The sequence below is a fragment of the Hipposideros armiger genome, unplaced genomic scaffold (genome assembly GCF_001890085.2).
Source record: "Hipposideros armiger isolate ML-2016 unplaced genomic scaffold, ASM189008v1 scaffold_47, whole genome shotgun sequence".
Lineage (NCBI taxonomy): Eukaryota > Metazoa > Chordata > Mammalia > Chiroptera > Hipposideridae > Hipposideros > Hipposideros armiger.
This window is the reverse complement of record NW_017731397.1, coordinates 1,585,958-1,606,707: the sequence shown is the minus strand read 5'-3', so window position 1 is coordinate 1,606,707 and position 20,750 is coordinate 1,585,958.

Genomic DNA, 20,750 nt, shown 5'->3' with positions numbered 1-20,750 from the left:
CTCTGGTTTCTTTCTTGCCGCCTTATGTTTGAATCTGGTCTCATGAGTTTGTCCTTCATTAATGAAAACATTTATTCAGGGATGATGTAAAATTTTACAGAGAGAAGATACTTCTCTTTTCAAGGAGTGTACAAATCATTATGAAACGTGTAGCTTCTTAAATAATTTATTTCATATCACATTATTCGTTAATATTTTATTAGTTAGACATTTAAACTTTTAGGATTTTATTATGAAAGTCCTTCTATAGAGTAATTGGGGGTGACATCCTTTCTCCCCGAAATGTGTCACTTGAGAGTAAGCCTTTAATTCTAGTTGAGACAATTATCAACATGTGATTTGGGTTGTAAGATGACTTTTGCTGCAGAAGACAAGGTGTCTGGGAAATGTAATATAAACTCAGGTCCCCAGTTTGACTGCGAAAGCCAAGGGAATGGAAAGAGAAGATGGTAAGAAATATAGAAACTTGGGGCTTTTCAAGTGTGATTCAGGCATGATGAAAAGGGAGAATATGATAGATGGAAATGACACTGGGGAGATTGTGTGCTTAGGAAAAAGGGGGTCTAATTTTGGGAAAATTCTGTAGATGGAGCCTAAGGGTGCTACCAAGTCAGACAATGTTCTTAGGATTTCAAGGTGATCAGGTTTTCTAGATCCCGTGCTGGAATATTCTGAGAGACCAGAGAAAGTTTTAAAAAGCTAAGAAACACTAGCAAAGGCTTTGCAATTCTAAGGCCAAAAAAATGGAGCAAAACCAAATAATAACTATTTTAAAGGATACGGGTAAATCTCATGTTCCACTGATGCGTCCTGATACAAAAATAACATTTTGACAAGTGTAGGCTGAGTATGGAGCTGTATGACAATGCTTGCACCTGTCCTCCCCTGTAAGTGGCTAAGGGCATTCTTGGCAAGGCTTGTCGTCCACTGACCTCACCGCATGACTGCAGATGAGAGCGAGGGCCCAGCTGCTGCCGCAGCCCAAGCTGTCTTTGTGTTTGTTGCTGCAGGAGACGCTGGGCTTGGCCTTAGCCTCTGCTGCCTTAAATTCACTCCGCACAAAAAAGGTAACTAGTCCTCTCCCATCTCCCCTTATATTTGGCCAAAAGATTAGGGAACCCATTTTGCCCGTCACATGCCTGCAAGCTGAATTCAAGGGTCTGTCCTCTGTGCATCCTGCCCCAGGGAGAGGGAGAGTGAATCCCTGATCCCCTGCCCTCTAGCAGTTTCTATTTGTCAGAGCGCTTCTCACTTTGGGACTTTAAATTCTATTAACCTGTTTGTGATTCTTCTTTGTAAACTATTCGAGGATAGAGGCCATATTTTATTAATCATTGATTCTTTCTGCCTTGTTCAATACCTGGCACATGGTAGGCACTTGATAAATGTTTGTTGAATACATGAATGAGTGAATGAGTGAGTGAACGAGGGACCAATTTTTTGGGTTCTTGCTGTAGTTCTCAGCTATTCTAAGGTGGTTCATGACTCCCGAAGGCTAGGACCAAAAAGTGTGATTTTAAGTTCTTCCTTGTTTCCAAAATATTTTCTTACTTGCTTACTGAAGTTAAATTGAAGTTCAAAATTTAAAAATTTGTCATTGGAGAATTGACCTGTCATTATACAATGAGGTGTAAAATGGTTTAAATGTAAATGTTGCTTGAATTCACATACTGACTAAAGTGCGTTGAAACTAAAGGGCAACCAATCAGTCAATCAAAAAGTGTAAATAACTGTTACTAGAGTCCTTTCTGTTTTGACAGGGGGATGGAGGTCAGAGAAAAGTTGGTGCTTGGGCCTTAGTGGGGGTGGGAGAGGATGGGAGGTCAAAGGGTAATCTAGGTAGAAACAGAGCGTAGAAAGGGGAACCAGGGGCCATTGATTTAGCACTTCCTTATTGTCTTAGTTTTAGAGAGAAGTATGGGTCATGTTTGCAATTTGGTGAGAACAATGTTGGAAACTATATTGCACAAGAACCCTGCTTTATAGGATTTGTTAAGATCTGGGTGTTTTTTGTGCATGTGTGCACTTTAAAAAGCTGACTTTGTGACAGAGGAACTACATTTTTCAGAGGAGATAATTAAGGTCATATGATCTAGATTGTACCCTAAAATATCTCTTCCAGTAGTAGAACCATTTGGGTACTTAGCAGGACTGACTAAATGATATTGGAGATGGGCCTGGACGAGGAACAGCAGAAGTTATGGCAAGATTTCATTTTGAGTTGGAACCACCTACATGGGCGCTGCCATAATGTACATTGCATGGTAAATTGCTATTATCTGATGCCTCAGATTATTCAGGTTGAGCTGCTTAAATAGCTCAAGGCACTTTGAAAACTTCTGGTTAGTTCTTTCAGTACCTTTGGAAGTGGAGAGCAAATATGTGCAGAGGCCCAGTCTTACACAACTGGTTGAAAATTGGCTGCTCATGCAATGCCAAATGATCAGTTTGACATTTTTTTTTTTGAACCTCCCTTGAACTGGAATTGAACTAGACTAGAGTATTGGTTTGAGAGTCAGAGGTCCTAGGTTTTAGTTTGTGGCTCTACACTAAGCAGCTGTGTGACATCACAGATCACTCCTCTCTGGGCCCAAGTGAGACTATGTAAACATCAGGGCTGTTCCAGACCTAACCGTTTCTATGTTTCTATTCAGTTGCAACAGCTACAGTATTTGACATAGCAAACCAGTAGCCAAGTTTGGACTGGAATGTGTCTTATAACCCATTTGATCTCTACTTTATAAAAAAAAATATTTTTATAGTTTTCTATAGAATATAAGTGCATAAAGTGCACTAATCTTGTGTACAGATTGTTGAATATTTTAAAAGTAGGCGTTGAATTATAATTTAGTTATAATAAGAGGCCACCTTTTAAAAATGTATACTTCAGTGAGTTTTGATAACTGTATACTGTTGTATATCACCACCGCAGTCAAGATACAGGCTGTTCCCCGCATCCCCCAAGGTCGCCTGTGCCCCTTTGCAGTCAATCTCCTTCCACCACAAGCTCCTGGCAACCACTGATCTATTATTCTCTACTCCTATAGTTTTGCTTTTTCCAAAATGTCATATAAATGAAATCATACCATATGTAGACTTTTCTGTCTGACTTTTTACTATAATGCTTTTAAGATTCATCACATTACCTTTATAGTTGCCACCTAGATCAAGATATGATACTTTTTCCAAAATATGGTACTGTATGGAATCATACAGCAGCTACTGTATGGCTTTTCCCCCCTTAATGTAATATCTGTAAGATGTACTCATGTTATAGCTAGTAATAATGTATTCTTTTTAAAAATTGTGCAGTATTCCACTGCATGAATATACCATCCTACCGTGATGACATTTGGGCTGCTTCTAATGTTTGGCAATTTTGAGAGCTTGTTTGGAGGTTCTAGCAGTAGTGTGCAGCTACTCGTATACCCTTGATGGAAGAACGGTCCTCTCCTCTATCGGGGAAGGTCATCCTCTTTGACAGAGTGCTCAGCTTGGGGGGAGAGAGAGACACATATGGAGCGGTGAAGGAGCAAGGGGACACCTGCCTTGCCAGCTAGATCAGCCAAATTGTCCCTGGCGATCAATGGGTGACAGATGTCACAGCCAGATCACCCTCACATCCTAATATTTGGCTATTTTGAATAAAAGTGTTATGAACATTCTTTTAGCTGTCTTTTTTTTTTTTTTTTTGCTGAGCCATCCTACCACCGGTTGGCAGCTCAGCAGCTGCTCAGTTCGGGCCGGGAATTGAACCACTGGTGCTCAGAGCTCAAACTCTTGAGCGCGCTCTTAACCAACTGAGCCACTCGGCCAGCCCCTTGCTGTCTTTTGACAATATTCTTTTGAGAATATGCACTCACATCTCTTGCATACATTCCTAAAAATATACAGAATTGCTAGATCATAGGGTAGGCATATGTTTAGCTTTATTAGATGCTGTCAGTTTTCTAAAGTGGTTGTACCGATTTATACTCTTGCCATCAATGTATGAGAGTTCCAATTGCTCCACATCCTTATCAACACTTGGTATTGCCTGTCATATTTTAGCCTTTATGGAGAGTTGTAAAGTTACCAATACTTTTTTCCCCAAATTTTTTTTATTGTGATAAAATACACATAACATAAAATTTACCATCTTAACTATTTTTAAGTGTACAGTTTATTGGGATTAAATACATTCACAATGTTGTGTTACCATCCCACCATCCATCTGTAGAATTCTTTGTTTTGTAAAACTGAAACTTTATAACCATTAAACACTTGTGTTGCTTCTATGTTTTATCTATTAATGAGGAATGCTGCTATGAACATGGGTGTACACATATCTCTTTGAGACCTTGCTTTCACTTCTTTTGGGTATATGTTCAGAAGTGGAATTGCTGGATCATATAGTAATTCTATTTTTAATTTTTTGAGGAACTGTCATAGTGTTTTCCATAATGGCAATACTATTTTACATTCCCACCAACAGTGCTTAAGGATTCCGATTTCTCCATATCCTTGCCAACACTTGTTATTTATTTATTTATTTATTTATTTATTTAATAATAGCCGTTTTATTGGGTGTGAGGTGGTATTGTAGTTTTGATTTGCATGTCCCTGTTGACTAGTGATATTGAGCATCTTTTTATGTGCTTATTGGCGGTTTGTATATTTTCTTTGGAGGAATCTCTATTCATGCCTTTTGCCCATTATTTATTTATTTATTTAATTTTTATTAGGATCCTTAGAAGGCTTATCTTTATTTTTACTTATTTATGTTTTATTTTTCAATTATAGTTGACATTCAATATTATTTTATATTAGTTTTAGATATACAGCATAATGGTTAGACATTTACATAATTTATGAAGTGATCCCCTGATAAGTCTAGTACCCATCTGGCACTATACATAGTTATTACAATATTATTGACTATATTCCCTATGCTGTAATTTACATCCCTGTGACTATTTTGTAACTACTGATTTGTACTTCTTAATCCCTTCACCTTTTTTTATCCAGCCTCCCAACCCCCCTTCCATCTGGTAACCATCAGTTTGTTCTCTGTATCTAAGAGTCTGTTTCTATTTTGTTTTTTGTTTATTTTGTTCTTTATATTTCACATGTAAGTCAGGTCACGTGGTATTTGTTTCTCTTTGTCAGACTTATTCATTTAGCATATACCCTCTAGGTCTATCCATGTTGTCACCAATAGTAAGATGTCATTCTTTTTATGGCCGAGTAATATTCTATTGCACATATGTGGTACATCTTCTTTATCCAGTTGTCTATCAGTGGACACTTAGGTTGCTTTCATATCGTGGCTATTGTAAATGGATAGGCAGTGAACATAGGGGTGCATATATCTTTTTGAATTAGTATTTTGGATTTCTTCGGATAAATATCCAGAAGTGGTATGCTGGGTCATAAGGTAGTTCTATTTTTAATTTTTTGAGGAGACTCCAAACTGTTTTCCATAGTGGCTGCACCAATTTTCAATCAACAGTGCATGAGGGTTCCCTTTTCTCCACATCCTTGCCAACACTTCTGTTTTGATTTATTGATGATAGTTATTCTGACAGGTGTGAGGTGACATCTCATTGTGGTTTTAATTTGCATTTCTCTGATGATTAGTGATACTGAGCATCTTTTCATATGACTATTGGCCATCTGTATGTCCTCTTTGGAGAAATATCTATTGAGGTCCTCTGTGCATTTTTAAATTGGATTGTTTGTTTTTGTGGTGTTGAGTTGTATGAGTTCCTTATAAATTTTGGATATTAGATGTGTCATTGGTGAGGTTGTTTTTTCATTTTGTTGATGGTTTCATTTGTTGTGTAAAATCTTTTTATTTTGATGTAGCCTTATTTCTCTATTTTTTTTCTTTTGTTTCTTTTGCCTGAGGAGATATATCACAAAGAATATTACCAAAAGCAATGTCAGAGAGTTTACTGCCTATGTTTTCTTCTAGGAATTTTAGGGTTTTGGGTCTTACATTTAAGTATTTATTCCATTTTGAGTTTATTCTTGTATATGGAGAAAGAAGGTGGTCTAGTTTTATTTTTTTGCATGCATTTGTCCAGTTTCCCTAACACCATTTATGAATAGGCTGCCTTTACTCCATTGTATATTCTTGCTTCTTTTGTTATAGATTAAATGACCATTTAGGTGTGGGTTTATTTCTGGGCTCTCTATTCTGTTCCATTGATCTATGTGTCTGTTTTTATGTCAGTGCCACGCTGTTTTGATTACTATGGCCTTGTAGTATAGTTTACATCAGGTAGCATGATACCTCCAACTTTGTTCTTCTTTCTCAAGATTGCTGTGGCTATTCGGGGTCCTTTATGATTTCATATACATTTTATGATTATTTGTTCTAGTTCTGTGAAAAATGCCATTGGAATTTTGCTAGGGATTGCATTGAATCTGTAGGTTGTTTTGGGTAGTATGGACATTTTTACTATGCTAATTATTCCTATTCATGAGCAGAGTATGTGCTTCCATTTATTTATATCTTCTTCAATTTCTGTCTTTAATGTCATAATTTTCCAAGCACAGGTCTTTTACCTCCTTGGTTAAATTTATTCCTAGGTATTTTTTTTTATGCAATTGTAAATGGAATTGTTTTCTTAATTTCTCTTTTTAATTGTTTGTTATTGGAGTATAAAAATGCAACCAATATCTGAATATTAATTTTGTATCCTGCTACTTTACTGAATTCATTTATTAGTTATAATAGTTTTTTCTTCTTTTTTTGTGTGAAATCTTTGGGACTCTCTCTATATGGTATCATGTCATCAGCAAATAATGACAGTTTTACTTGTTACTTTCCAATTTGGATGCCTTTTATTTCTTTTCTTTGTCTGATAGTTGTGGCTAGGACTTCCAATACAATGTTGAATAATAGTGGTGAAAATGGACATCCTTGTCTTGTTCCTGATCTTACTGGGAATGCTTTTAGCTTTTCCTCATTGAGTATGATGTTAGCTGTGGGTTTGCCATATATGGCCTTTATTATGTTGAGTTATGTTCCCTCTATTCCCACTTTGCTGAAAAATTTTAACATAAGTGGATGCTGGATTTTGCCAAATGCTTTTTCTGCATCTATTGATATGATCATATGATTTTTATCTTTCATTTTGTTTATATGGTGTATCATGTTAATTGATTTGCAAATATTGAACCAACCTTGCATCTAAGGAGTAAATCCCACTTGATCATGTTGTATGATCTTTTAAATGTACTGCTGAATGTGGTTTGCTAATAGCTTGTTGAAGATTTTTGTATCTTTGTTCATCAGGGATATCGATGTATAGGGTTTTGTTTTTTTTTGGTAATGTCTGTGGTTTTGGGATCAGGGTGGCCTCATAGAATGAGCTTGCGAGCCTTCCCTACTCTTGGATTTTTTGGGAATAGTTTGAGAAAGACAGGTGTTAATTCTTCTTTGAATGTTTGGTAAAATTCAGCTGTGAAGGCATCCAGTCCAGGAGTTTTTTGATTATTGATTCAGTTTTATTAGTAGTAATTGGTCAGGTAAGATTTTCTGTTTCTTCTTGATTCAGTCTTGGAAGATTGTATGTTTCTAGGAATTTATCCATTTCTTCCAGATTGTCCAATTTGTTGGCGTATAATTGCTTGTAGTATTTTCTTATAATCCTTTGTATTTCTGTGGTATCCATTGTCACTTCTCCTCTTTCATTTCTGATTTTATTTATTTGGGTTCCCTTTTTTTTTCTTGATGAGTATGGTTAAAGGTTTATCAATTTTGTTTAGCTTTTCAAAGAACCAACTCTTGGTTTCATTGGTCTATTGTATTATTTTTTTAGACTATTTTGTTTATTTTGCACTCTGATCTTTATTATTTCCTTCTTTGTTCTCACTTTGGACTTTCTTGGTGTTCTTTCCTAGTTCCTTTAAGTGTAAGGTTCAATTGTTTATTTGAGATTTTTTGTTTGTTTCTTGAGGTAGGCCTGTATTGCTATGAATTTTCCTGTTAGGACTGCTTTTGCTGTGTCCCATAGATTTTAGGTCATTGTGTTTTCATATCATTTGTCTCAAGGTATCTTTTGATTGTTTCCTTGATCTCATTGTTGACCCATTCATTGTTTAGTAGCATGTTATTTGGCTTCCATGTGTTTGTGTGTGTGTTTTTTTTCCCTTGTAATTCATTTCTAGTTTGATACCACTGTGGTTGGAGAAGCTTGATATGGTTTCAGTCTTCGTAAATTTATTGAGACTTGTTTTGTGGTGTAACATGTGGTCTATTTTTGAAAATGTTCCAAGTGTACTTGAAAAGAATGTATATTTTGCTGCTTTGGGGTAGAATGCTCTAAAAATATTAATTCAATCCATCTGGTCTAGTGTGTCATTTAAGACTTCAGTTTCTTTGTTGATTTTCTGTTTGGAAGATCAGTTCATTGGCATCACTGGGGTGTTAAAGTCCCCTGCTATGACTGTGTTACTGTCTATCTCTCCTTTTATGTTGGTCAATATTTGCTTTATATATTTAGGTGCTCCTATATTGGGTGCATATGAGGTTGGACAATTAAATTCGCAAACTCATCCTAGAAAAAGTGCTACATACCTCATTGCTGAATGTCACTATGGTCACCTTAGAAGTACTCCTCTTGGGAAGCTATGCACCAATGCCAGCCACTAGTCCACCTTTCAAAGCAATTTTGGAACTCTTTTTGGCTGTCATCATGTTACCCTTGATGTCCTGAATGTCATCAAAATGTCTTCCTTTCAATATTTCCTTTATCTTAGGGTAAAGAAAGAAGTCATTGGGGGCCAGATCAGGTGAGTAGGGAGGGTGTTCCAATACAGTTACTTGTTTACTGGCTAAAACCTCCCTCACAAATAGTGCCGTGTGAGCTGGTGCATTGTCATGATGCAGGAGCCATGAATTGCTGGCGAAAAGTTCAGGTCGTCTAACTTTTTCACTCAGTCTTTTCAGGACTTCCAAATAGTAAACTTGGTTAACTGTTTGTCCAGTTCGTACAATTTCATAATGAATAATCCCTCTGATATTAAAAAAGGTTAGCAACATCATTGCAAACAAGTTCGCGAACTTAATTGTCAGACCTCTTAGATGTTTACTAGGGTTACATCCTCTTGTGAGATTGATCCCTTTGTCATTATGTCATGTCCTTCTTTGTTATTTTAGTCTTTGTTATAAAGTCTATTTTGTCAGATATAAGTATTGCTATTCCAGCTTTTTTTTCATTTCCATTTGCATTAAGTATCTTTTTTCTGTCCCTTTACTTTCACTCTATGTGTGTCTTTTGATCTGAAGTGGGTCTCTTGTAGACAGCATATGTATGGGTCTTGTTTTTTGTTTTTTTTTTAATCCATTCAGCTACTCTATGCCTTTTGATTGGCGCATTTAATCCATTTACATTTAAAGTGATTATTCTTAGGTATATCATTATTACCATTTTATTATTCATATTTATGTTCCCCCCACTGCTTCTTAAAAAGTGCCTTTAACATTTCTTGTAATACTGGCTTGGTGGTGATGAATTCCTTTAGGTTTTTCTTGTCTGGGAAGCTGTTTATCTCTCCTTCAATTTTAAATGATAGCCTTGATGGATAGAGTGATCTTGATTGTAGGTCCTTGCTTTTCATCACTTTGAAATTTCGTGCCACTCCCTTCTGTCCTGCAAAGTTTCTGTTGAGAAACCAGTGGGCAATCTTATGGGATCTTCCTTGTAGGTAACTAACTGCTTTTTTTTTTTAACTGCTTTTAAGATTCTCTCTTTGTCTTTAATCTTTGCCGTTTTAATTATGATGTGTCTTAGTGTGGGCCTCTTTAGCTTCATCTTGTTTGGAATACTCTGTGCTACCTGGACTTGTATGTCTATTTCCTTCACCAGGCTAAGGAAATTTTCCGTCGTTATTTCTTCAAATAGGTTCTTGATTCCTTGCTCTCTCTCTTCTCCTTCTGGTACTTCTGTGATGTGAATGTTGGTATGCTTGATGTTGTCCCAAAGGCCCGTTAAACTATCTTTAGTTTTTTGGGTTCTTTTCTTTTTTGTTGTTCTGATTGGGTATTTTCTGCTACTTTGCCTTCCAAATTGCTGATTTGATCTTCTGCTTCATCTAATCTGTGTGGGGGCTTCATCCTGTGTGGGGGCTGACCCCACAGAGGGGGATTCCTGTGCTGCTTGTGGAGCTAGTGTTCTATTGTGGTCTGAAGCTGGCCTCTGTGTATATTGGTTCTGGGGCCTCTTGGGAGGGGCTCCAGTGCAGGCCAAGGTCAGCTGCTGTCTGTGACTGGCCTGGGGCTACTTGGTAGGCGCTATAAAGCTATCTGCAGTTGGTTGCTGCCTGTTATGGATCTGGAGGTGTGTGGAGGAGGCCACACTGCAAACTGAGGCCAGCTGCCACTAGTACTGGGCCCGGGGAAGCTTAGCAAAAGGCCCAGGACGCTCCGAGGCCTGACACCACCTACTGGCTGCCCGTAAGGCTCAGCTGCTGAAAGAGACTCAGTTGGTACGTGGCTTGGGTGAGGCAGGGTTCTAAGTATCACCAGGATGTGGTGAGTGTTCACCAGTTTAGTGCAGATTTAGGTTTGGTGTCAGTGCTGAGCCTGCCTTTGCACAGTTTTTAATTGGGCTATTTGTTTTATTGTTGTTGAGTCTTAGGAGTACTCTATATATTCTGGATATTTTAACCTCTACTTTTAAACAGAATGAAATTACATGTGCAACACAAATAGTGCAGTTCAGAGGTGTGGAGAACCCTGAGTGAACAGTAATAAGACAACCAACAGGCGAAAGCAGTAGTGAAGTCACCTTTTGTTGCCAGAAAGACATGAGTTTTAAAAATATATCATTTCTGTGTCACTAAGAAATAGTGGTGGTGGTGGGGAGCCTTTCCTTCCTGATTCAATCACCCCTTCTCCTCTTTAATATTTATTTCATCCCAGTTTCCCTGGATGAAAGTATCTAAGGGATTATTAGTTGGTGAGGACACTCCTCTTTCAGCCTTATCAGAAGAAATAGATGAGTTTATTCTCTTTCACTTGAGATGGCCTTTGAAAACTTGTAACAAACCTCCACTGAAGTCAGGGTAATAAACATTCAAGAATGGCAAGGTGGCTGCAGAGAACTCACAAATGGAGTGTGGGTACATGTACATGTCTGGAGCAAAAAACAACAACCACGCTTTCTATTGTCAAAGATAGTTTCCAGGAAAAATAGTGAGGCCAAAGGGTCTCTTTAGGATTCAGCTGTTATTCTTGAGGTTGATAGCACCAGGCAAGTTTGAGCTGGTGGTCTATGAGTGGGTCTTGTAGTGTGGCTGTTCATCTAATAACATGCCTATGAAAATGCAGCCCTAACTGCCAGAGTTTTTGTACTCTAACCTTAATGTTGGCTGCATAATGGAATTTTTGTGTGTACCTAAGAATCACTATGCCTTTTAGAGTATTTCTGGCCACTCTACAAATACATGAATCAAACTAAGGAATAGTCAGTCAGACTTGAATTAAATATATATTCCCATAATGGTGATTATCCTTTTTTTTTGACTTGACATTATTATAGTAAGCTAAAATAATAGAAGATAAGTAGCTATTATAAATGAACCATTAAAAGCAACAGTATGCCAAAGTTATCATTGATCTCTCTCTGTCTCTTACTTTATAAAAGCTAATGTAGTGAATTGCCATGGAGTTACCTACTTTAATAATAAATCTGTTGTGTCAGGGCAGTGGCCTGATGTTTTCTTTTACATATAATTTATAGCCTATTGATTTAATCCTCTGAATATGTTACCCTACTGGTATAGCATAAAACCATTTAATTGAAAGACAAAAGAAGCTTGGGATGAAACCACATGGCAGAATATTTTTATTGAAGATTTCTACTTGATCAATAGCCAAATAAATATGAGCTTATTTTCGCTGACAGTTTCAAGTTTAAAGACAAAAAAAGGAGATGTTTTGATTCATCTTCTGTTTGGGTAATTGATTTATAGATGTATTTAGAAATTTAAATTTTTTTTCCCCACGGGGAGGGGAGGAAGACTATGGAGACATTTTAAGAAGACGCTAGCTTCTTTTTTTAGTAAGTCATCAACAAGAATGTGGAAAACGAACTCAAGTAGCAGACAGTTTAATGTGGCTATACATAAAACATTGACGTTGTGCTGCTGAAGCTCTTCTCTCAACTTGTGGAAGAGAAAGCCAGCACTTGATTCTCTTCTAGCCAATATCTGGCACCTTCCCATTTGGCAACACATGCAGGATGCCAGGCGCCACACCACCACTCTCTCACTTGATTAGAGCTGCTGACTTTCTCTTACTGCCAGTTTTACATTTCTGGCAATGACTGTTACCATAGCCTTGTCATGTCTCTTGTCTGTCTGAAGAAATCTTGAGCTTAGTGTCCACCTCCTGTGCTTTTTTTTCACTTGTCTCAGGCAAAAGTGTAATTAGTGCCATCAGATACTGCTGAGAAAAAGCTGAGAAGTAGCAAATATAATAGAAATTGCACACAGGATTAATTTGGCAGAAGGTTTTTCTCTATTTTTGTCTACTTGTCTGCTTATTTATTTGTTTATTTTTCTTTAGATGTCACAGATCTTACCCAAGTAAGCTAAAAAAAAAAAAAAAGACCCTGTATCATTGTCATGTCACAGGCATAACTCAGTTTGGAAGGAAGCAATTTAAGGATGGCTGTCCTATTACCATGCTTTATTTTTCTTCACCTAATGCAGATAGCTGTAGAGAATATGAAAGAACACCTTAATACTCACCCCTAGAAGAGAAAGCAGTGATTTTTTTATGGTGCTCATAACTCATGCCATCAATTTTATCTGTGGTAGGTGCATGTCAAAATCAGAGTAATTAAATGGAATGACAATCCTGTTAAATGTGTTCATGCCATTGCATTGCAATAAAGCATGTGCAAATTTACAATTAAGGCTTGTCTTTCTCCTTAGCCGTAGAGAGTTGTGACAAATATTAAGTTGTGCAGCCATAGGGATCCAAAAGGGTATTCATCAAAATAAAAACACCAGGTGGATACTCTCAGGATTATAATGTCTTCTTATGCAATTACTCTTTTTCGCTGCATATTTTTTGACTGAATAATAATTACTTTTGCACTGAGAAAAGGCAGGATCAGCTAGTTTCAACTTGTTTTATTACAACTCCCTTTTTTTTAAATTTGCAAGACAGCATAGAACCATAACTGTTTATTCAGATGAAAGTATATTTGTTCCAGTTCTTAGCTTTCAAAGGGTAACAGATTCTTTCAAATACAGCAGACTGAGCTTTTAATACAGTCACATTGGCGATACGAAACACACCATTAAGATGCATATGGATAGTGTGGTTAATTTCCTAAGCCATCACTAGGAATCATCAATATAACAGAGATAAAGGAGACTTGAAACCTAGCCCAAGCAATGAATTGACAGCCATCTTTAACCACCATGACCTAAGAATGACCCTGTGCTCTGCTGGGTGTGGGAGTTAGATAGTTGCAGAGCACAGGAATCAGATATCTAACAGGCCTGGAGGCCCCCACTGTGCGGCAACTGCAGAATCACTTGCAAAGTCTGATATACACAGGTGACAAATAGTGATGCCAACTCCATGCTCTTTTATTTTATATTTTGAAATAGAGTTATGAACATTTAATGTTTATTTTAGCTGCTTCCTGTTTTGTAAATTTGTTAAGGTTCGTGAAAGAACAATTAATGTTTTTATATTATTTAAAATATTCTAATTTGACCATGTCTTCAAATATTGGTACTGTGTGTGCATTCATTTTGCACATATACACATCAAGAATTAATTTTACAGCAGTGGAACAATATATTCTAAAGTGCTTAAAATCACACCTGGCCGTTTATGCTAAAATGTACCCTTTGTTTTGTTTTTGGTAGTTCTTTACCCCTAAGTATTGCTTACATTTTAAATTTCTTGTTTAAATGTATTTTTTTTTGTAAATTAAATTTATTGGGGTGACAATTGTTAGTAGTTTTAAAAAATTAAATAGTTTAAATCTTTATAACTTGGTCAGTAATGATAGTTTAGGGGAAGCACTCATATAGAGTTGTAGAATATGGATTTTAGGCTTGATTGCAATGCTGTCTTGTTGCAGAAATGCTATGTGAAATGGTTATTTTAATAAAGCAGAGTTGTTAATAAGGGGATAGACTGTTAGAGGAGCTAAGTGATAGGAATGCAGGTTACCTCATTAGCTTTCAGTGACTAAAGTAGAGAGCTTTGGGTTGTTTTTCTCTTTCGTAATACTTCTTTTCCTAGGATTTTCATGAATGAAAAGTAAATATAATCACCTTAAAAAAAAGGTATAAATCAAATTATTTGTGCTATTAGCATATGCTAATAACATAATGACTGAAATGTTTACATATCCATCAGTGAAAATGTAAATAAGGTGATATCTGTACCATCTCCAAGTGTAAAATACATTTAAAGGTCATTCACAAACAATTATCAAAATAATCCTCTGTTTCTCTGAAGTCTATGTGATTTTCTAGTTTTCAGAGATTGCATCAGCTTGCAAGTAGATCCTGCATTTGGAATTTGCCAGTCATTTTGGAAGTTCCACAAGCAGCACGTAGGAACTAGACTTCCGGGTCTTTTTGGGGGGGGGGGCTATGACCCTGAGGCAGGGGTAAACACAGGATAGAGCTGGGAACACCCCCCCACACACACACCACTGCCCTTTGCTTCATATTTGCCGTGCTGAAAATGGTAGAGGTCTTGAATAAAATCTTCACAAATACTAAACTTTAGCTGAAGGACCTTCCCTCCAGGGCCGTTACAGGATGCCAAATTCTACTGCCACATTTACTTTCAAGCCCATGATTTTCCCAGGATAGCATTTCATGGTTATTGTTCCTTGCTGTGCTTTTAATGAGAGAAACAGGTAGTGATCTGCATATGCTAATTGGTAATGCTTCCTAATAATGTTGTAATCTGGGTTCATATAATAGTTCTTCTCTGAAAAGTGTGGCGGGAGGCATGGCTAAGGGAAGAGTATTGCCTCCCTGGCTCTGTGACAAATGAGGATTTTAATCTGATTCATAACCTTTTACAAACAGCTCCATCTTGACCAGCCCACAGTATTTGTGACCTGTTCAATTTATTAATATTTCATGTTGGGCCCAAGTGCCTACAATGGGGAAATGACAACAAGAGAGTCCCAGTGACCTCATTAACGTGGCTACCACTGCCAAAAGGATGGCCTGGCATTATGGAAGTTTGTCCCATGGAAACCTTTCTACCTGAAGACAAAGATAGTAAGGCACAACTTTTCTTTATTTTTTTATCATTTATTTTAAATTAAATTTATTGGAGTGACAATGGTTAGTAAAATTACACAGGTTTCAAGTGTACAACCCTATAATACATCATCTATACATCACATTGCATGCTCACCACCCAGAAGACAATTTTTCTATCGGCTGCTGCAGAGATTTATATGTTCTGCTGCTTTCCTCATTTGCATACACCCAAATGCTATTTCTTTTATAAATGCTCCCTTTTGCACCCACATGCCGCTACCTCTCTGTAAGTGGGGTTCATTTTTGGCTTGACTTGTTTATCATCACAAATCTGTAACACTTTCAGTAGAATGCTTCCTGGTTCGGTTTCAGGAAACAGAAACCATTCTAGCTCTTTTAAGAAGAGATTTAAATATAGGGAATTTTGTCCTTGTAAAATTGGAGTTGTGAGCTCAATGTTGGGCTCGCAGGAGTGACTCCCAGAGCAGTACTGCTGACCTGGCCTGAAATTTTAGCTGCTACTTGCCCAGGAAAGTGGGGAATCAGGAATCTGCCGTGGAACGATGGAATTCAGGAGCTCCACAATAGCCTCATAAAGCTAGTGACCGGACACTGGAACTCAGCTGCAGAAAAGCCCAATCTCTCTCCTCCCCAACCCTACTTGCCAGCAGCAAGAGAAAAAGCTTTCCACCTTCCAGATCTCATGTGATTGCATCTACTTGGTAGGTCCTGATTCCAGAAGTTTTGATGCAAGGGAATATAGGGGTATATATGATTTTTAGCTTTCTAGACTCTGCAGTACTGGAAGGCACGCTCGGAGAGGATTAGAGTAGATGTTGACTGCTGAGTCACTGTTTCCATCTCACAGCCCAAAGAAGCAAAAGCATGTAACAGGATAGGAAATCTATCTGCTTCTTTTCCTGATACCCTTTGATTTTCATTTAGACAAATGAATTTTTTCCACTAAAGTAGTAAAAATAATGATGATTCTATAATATTTTCCTACTGTTTGCCTGAAGTAGTTTGGCACCTTCACAGCCCTTTCCCAGTTGCTGATTGAAGGTGTAATAACCTGGGTCTCTGAGATTCTCCATCTTCCGTTCTAACCAGTTGCCCTTGATTTCTCCGTTGGCTCCCACTTGTTTTTGTCTCATTCCATCCCCATTCCCTTCAAATTATTGCCTTGGTGAAGTTGTGTTGCTTGGCTTCAGCTTCCTTTCTGGAAAATATCTTTGGGATCTCCCTTGTTCTAGTCTCAGAATCCAGGGGAAATCCTAAGCTAATTCTCACCCCTGTTCTTCTAATGCCAGCCTGGGTGCATCAGTTGGACCCCCCCATCATCTGGGAGGGAGTGGAGCCAGCAACAGTTATGTTACTGAGATACTCTTAAAATCTTTTGATATAAAATACTCACACAGAGCTAGGTATGTCATTTGAGCAAACGAAAACATTTAGGGACTGCATTTATTTCCAACTGCTAAGCTGCCCTGATCATGCTGGAATTGGTACCTATTATAGTCACAGAGTAGGCATGCAATATTGGTTGAATTAATCACAGAATTTAAAGGCCATGAAGCCACATTTTCAGAACTCATTAATGTATTTTGATAAATAAGAATTATGCTTTAAGTTTATGCATCTTCCTTTGGTGTGCATACCTTACAAAGTTCTATGCTGTCAAGCCATCAGACTATACAGTGTGGCTTAATTATGAAGGGGAGTGTATCAGAGCTCTTCAGATAATTTATTGAACTCACATAGTTGAAAGGCCAGGGACAGTCTTCAAGGCAGCTGGTCAGGGCTCACATGACGTCATTAGAACCTATCCTCCTTTCTTTCACTTCCATTTGTTATACGGCTACATTCCACTGCATTTAATTCATGGCTTCAAGCAGCTACAAGAATACATCAATCCAGTATCAAATCCAGTGGGAAAGAGAGTTCACTTTCCCCATAACACAAACAGAAGTGGAAGACCTGAACTTCCTTAGTCCTGATTGGCCTGATTTAAGTCATGTGCCCATCTAAAAACCAGTCAGTGGCTGGGGGGATGGGATGCTTTGATTGACTTAGTGTTGATCTTAAACTCCACTCCCAAAACCAGCTTCATCATGGGTTAAGAATGGGGCCGGGGTGGATCCCCAAATGGAAATTTAGGAATTATTATCACAGGAAGCAGAGTAGATGCTAGACAACAAAAGTAACATGTCTACCACAAATAGAAAGCAAGCTGTCTCTACCAAGAAGATACTGTGTCCCCAGAAATTTAGAGAGGACATATGAAGTCAAGAACCACCTTGAAATTTTTTGGCTGTGTTTCCGTGTTCTGAGCCATAGGTCCAATTGACTCCCTGAAAGTGCTTTTTTTTTTTTTTTCAAGCAGAAACAAATGAAATCAAAGCTGAGAGCCAGCTTTGAGGACATGAATCAAACTGACATGGCCCATGATGGAATATACCATGCAGTTCTCAAGAATGATTCAGGACTCTGGGCACTATTTGCCTGGATTTGTTTTTCCTTTAAAATTGTTTTTGCAATAATATAACACAAAAAGAAAAACAATCCAAACATACGCAAATGTAGAGATATGTTACAATGGACACCCATCTACTCACTACCCAAATTAAATAGCTACCTATTTTTTGTCATTTTCTTCATGTATCATCTCCTTTTCCTCCTTTACTGAAATACTATAAAGCAAATCCCAGATATCATGCCATTTTACCCCTACCACCTCAGTGTCAAATGTTCTTTTGTTTTGTTACTCTTCTTTAATACAACTAGGAATGACTTAGCTATAAATCCAAATATTCTGAGGCATCAGAAACTTAAACTTCTTCTTTTCTAAGCCCACAGAAGCCAAATACACCCCTGACCCAGTACCAGGCCTGCAGGGTATTCACAATACTGAAAGAGTGCAGCATTCCAAACAATGAGAAAGGAATTAAAAAGATAGGTGTGTTCTGTGCCTACATGGACAGGACTTTGGCTGGCTTCCTGTTGAAGCAGTTGAGACATTTGAAAGGTACCACAGCTGCCAGGTTTGTGAATCTGACATCTTTAACAGTTGTCTTTTTATTAGAGAATTAAGGTTTTTCTCCTTTAAGATTTCAACATGTTTCCTGGAAATTGATCTCCTTAGAAAACTACCTATAAAATGAGTATGAAGCTGGAGTTTATTTTAATGTTATTAATACTATCTCGGGTTCAATGCAGGCACCCAGTCTGGTTAGCTCGAGCCATTTTCTTATGTACAGGTTGATATGCAGGGATACCTAAGTTCCAAAGGAAACTTGTGGTTAGAATTTTTATGCTAAAAAATTCGATTGGGATTGTTTTCAGAGAGGCTATAAATCAAAGTTTAGACATGTGGGTTAGCAGTATCTCTTTAAGTGAAATATCTGGTATAGTTTCCACCAAGTTTCCAGTGAATCTTGTCCCCTGAACCTATAATTCAGAAGGTCCCATGAGGCTTTGATCTTTGGCAGCATTTCCATTGTCATTGATCTAAGTGAAACAAGGCCGAGGTGGAAAGAGCAGCTGGAAACCGCTATTGATTTATTCATTTGACAAATATTTATGGACTTTCTGTTATGTGCCTGGCCCCGTGCTAAGTACTGTGGGTAAATTAAAGAGCTGATGACAGAGACCCTGGTTGCAAGGAGCTTATAGTCCACTGGAGATAACAAAGTGGAGCGTGAAGTGTCATAAAGGAAACGTGGGCATTCTGAAAAGGAAATATTTCTTTCTTTCAGATTCTGGCAGTTGAAATGAGCAGGGGGAATATATTTTGGATTCGGACATACAGATATGGGCAGGAAAGAAAATAAAGGTCCTGCAGACCTTTGCAAACTGTTGTATCTTTTACAGAGGAGCTATAGTGAGGCTGCTGCCACGGTCCTCAGATGTAGGGGCAAACGGTGGTATTGCTGCTTGTCAACTTATGTTTTATACATTACTTATGTATTGTGTATAAGTTATGTGTTGCTTGTTGTAAAAGGGACAAAAGAAATTACAGGTCAGATAATCTGATTCTGCTATACCACCTTAGCAGTATTCTGTGAATCTGTTGTAGCTTTGCTTCTGTAATGCCTCCAAAATTTGGGGATACATAGGGCACAAGATATTGCTTCCATCAGTCTTTAATGTGAAATAACTTGAAGTCATAAACTTTGACCCCATTCCCCATATATGAAATGCACAGAAAGTATACATAAGAGGGAATGAGATATAATAAACAACAATGATTAAGTTCTATCTGTTTTACCTCTATGAGTCTCTCTGTTTTACCTCACGTTGACTGCCACTATCTAATTCCCCATGAATAGTTCTCATTTAGGACTCTCTGCCTTTGGCTCTGTTCTCTTCCATTCTATTCTCCATCCTGCAGAGTGAAATTTCTAAAACACCAATCTGATACTATTCCTCTTTGTTTAAAAATCCTTTGACGGCACTGCATTGCTCTTAAGATAAAATTTGAATTCCATTGCATGATTTGCAAGGCCCTTCATGATCATTTGATAAGGGTTGATTGTGTGATTAAAGAGCATCTAAATATAATATAAGCAACTGAAAAAAAAAGTTCAATGGTTTAGTATGGAGTAGTAAACAGTAACAGAAATCACATAATACATTTATTCTAACTATATCTTGTTTGATATTTTTCTTATCCTTTTTCTTACATGAGCCATGTAGCGAAGCTTACTTTATAGAATAGATGAATTTTTTTCTCCAAAAAGTGAATTTATGCATTTTAAGTCTTTTCCATGCTAAATTTCATTATAGAATTAGAAATTGATCCTTCTGTAAGAACTGTTGACCTTAAGATAAAAAAACTTAAACTTTCAAACATCATGTGCTGAAAGGAAATGAAAATATATTAATTTAATTCAAGTTTAAATATATAACCTTACATACTTAATATATAAATTTAGAAGAGTTAGGATTACTTCTATTTTTAAGACAAAGAAATAAAAGTTATTCCAGAAAGATGCCAATGACTTGATTGAATATAATATGGAATAGTGACTAATATTCATAATTTATCAATCTCTAAATTTTAATAATCTACATCAAGATGGCATGTGATTTTCACATTCTGTTTCTTGGTACCTTTTCAAATTGTTGACTTTAGGAAACAAGTTGATCTGGTCAAAAGAAGGAGTGAGTTATAGGAAAAAAGCCAATGCAATGATTTAAAATAAACAATGACTTTAATAAATGGGATGGTACATTTATAGGCACTTTTTAAATGAAAATAGAGTGACAAGAAAGTAGCATCAAAAAGATATTACTAAAACATAGGTCAGGAGGTCCTGAACTTTTGAATAGTCTGCCAGGATGATGCTTCATTCATTCATTCACTTATTCATTCAAATGCTTATTCAATGTTCATTCAAACATATTTATTGAAAATCTCCATACCAGGCATAGTAAGTAAGCCCTGGGAATATAATGGCAAAGAAGTCAAAGTTCTGACTCTTAGAATTTTCATTCTA